This window comes from Emys orbicularis, chromosome 15 (assembly GCF_028017835.1).
Source record: "Emys orbicularis isolate rEmyOrb1 chromosome 15, rEmyOrb1.hap1, whole genome shotgun sequence".
NCBI lineage: Eukaryota > Metazoa > Chordata > Testudines > Emydidae > Emys > Emys orbicularis.
In genome coordinates this window covers 13,893,757-13,895,771 of record NC_088697.1, presented here as the reverse complement: position 1 = coordinate 13,895,771, position 2,015 = coordinate 13,893,757, and the positions used below count along the sequence as shown (strand labels likewise).

The window sequence follows — 2,015 nt, the reverse complement described above, 5'->3', positions numbered from 1 at the left end:
TGCCTACGGCACCTGGGATTCCCAGGCGGTCACCCATCCAAGTACTAGCCAGGCCCGGGACGGTTTACCTTCCGAGATCGGACGGGATCGGGGGCGTTCGGTCCGGTATGGCCGTAGGCACCCGGCTCCGCGCCTCCTCGCCCGCTTTCCCCTGCCGGCGCCCGGGCCTGCCGCACGGCGAGCCCCGGTCGGACTGCCCCGTGCGGCAGGGCCCCCGTCTCTCGCGGGCCCGATCCTTTTTTTTCCTTTTCAAGCTCCGGGGCCCGGGCTGGCCCGTCAGAGCCCCTTCCCCTCCCCCCCCCCTCCCTCCGGCGTCGGGAAAAATATTTTCCCGGACTTCCAGCGGGCCCGATCCTGTCAGCCGGGGGTGGGGGGGGGGGCAGTCCCTCGCTGCGGCCAGGGAGGGTGAGCCCGGGGCGGCTTGCCTGGCGGCCGGGTCCCGGCAGGCCCGATCCATTCCCCCCCTCCCCGTCCCCCGTCCCCCAGCGGTTCCAGCGGTTCCCCGCCCCGCCCCCGCGCCTGGTTCGCACCCTGTTCCTTCGGGCCGAGGAAGGCGTACCCCGGGGGGAACCGTCCGAGTCCCCTCCCGGGCACCAGGTCAACCCGTGGAATCGAACGGGGTTCACCTGGCTGGCCGGTATGCTTTCCGGCCACCGGGTCAACCCATAGGTTTTAACTGGTATACCTGGTGGCCGCTTTGCCAGGTCAACCCGGTTCTCCCTCCTTCCCTGGGCGCCCCCTCCTCGGAGGCGTCGGGTTAAACTTTTTCCAGACTTCCAGGGGCCCGATCCAGTCAGCCGGGAGGCAGTCCCTCGCTGCGGCCGGGGACGGTGAACCCAGGTCGGCCTGCCTGGCGGCCGGGTCCCTGTCTCTCGTGGGCCCGATCCTTCTTTTCCTTTTCGAGCAGGGGGGGCCCGGCCCGCCCCGGTAGCGCTCCTCGGAGGCGTCGGGCAATTCCCCCCCCCCCCCCGCACCCCACCCAGACTTCCAGGGGCCCGATCCTGACGGCCGGGAGGCAGTCCCTCGCTGCGTCCGGGGACGGTGAGATGCTCGGCCACCAGGTCAACCCGGAGGAAGCGGGCTGAAATTTTTTTTTCCAAGTCCGAAAGATTGTCCAAGTCCCCGCTCGGCCACCAGGTCAACCCGGAGGAAGCGGGCTGACAATTTTTTCCAAGCCCGAAAAATTTTTCCAAGTCCGAAAGATTGTCCAAGTCCCCGCTCGGCCACCAGGTCAACCCGGAGGAAGCGGGCTGACAATTTTTTCCAAGCCCGAAAAATTTTTCCAAGTCCGAAAGATTGTCCAAGTCCCCGCTCGGCCACCAGGTCAACCCGGAGGAAGCGGGCTGACAATTTTTTCCAAGCCCGAAAAATTTTTCCAAGTCCGAAAGATTGTCCAAGTCCCCGCTCGGCCACCAGGTCAACCCGGAGGAAGCGGGCTGACAATTTTTTCCAAGCCCGAAAAATTTTTCCAAGTCCGAAAGATTGTCAAAGTCCCCGCTCGGCCACCAGGTCAACCCGGAGGAAGCGGGCTGACAATTTTTTTCCAAGCCCGAAAAATTTTTCCAAGTCCGAAAGATTGTCCAAGTCCCCGCTCGGCCACCAGGTCAACCCGGAGGAAGCGGGCTGACAATTTTTTCCAAGCCCGAAAAATTTTTCCAAGTCCGAAAGATTGTCAAAGTCCCCGCTCGGCCACCAGGTCAACCCGGAGGAAGCGGGCTGACATTTTTTTTTTTTTCCAAGCCCCGAAAATTTTTTCCAAGTCCGAAAAATTGTCCAAAGTCCCCGCTCGGCCACCAGGTCAACCCCATTGGAGCGAATGGGTTGACCTGATGGCCGGTCGTCTCGCGGATGTCCGGAAGGGGTCGCCACACGCCGCTTCGGCCGACCGAGAGAACCACGAGGTCGGACGCGATTCCAGGTTCGTACCACTGAAGGGGGGGGGTTTGGCTTTTTCGACCTGTCTTTTAAGAACTGTGTGCGGAGATTTCTGAGGACAGGTTTTTCAGAGCCTGTGA

The 2,015-nt window shown here is 62.9% G+C and overlaps 1 non-coding gene across 1 annotated transcript; it reads right to left on the bottom strand.

Annotated features, from left to right (window-relative positions):
• On the bottom strand, window positions 1–119 carry LOC135889756 (5S ribosomal RNA). Its single transcript, XR_010562086.1, has one exon. It is a non-coding gene; the product is annotated as a 5S ribosomal RNA (ribosomal RNA).
• Window positions 120–2,015: the final 1,896 nt, after the last annotated feature.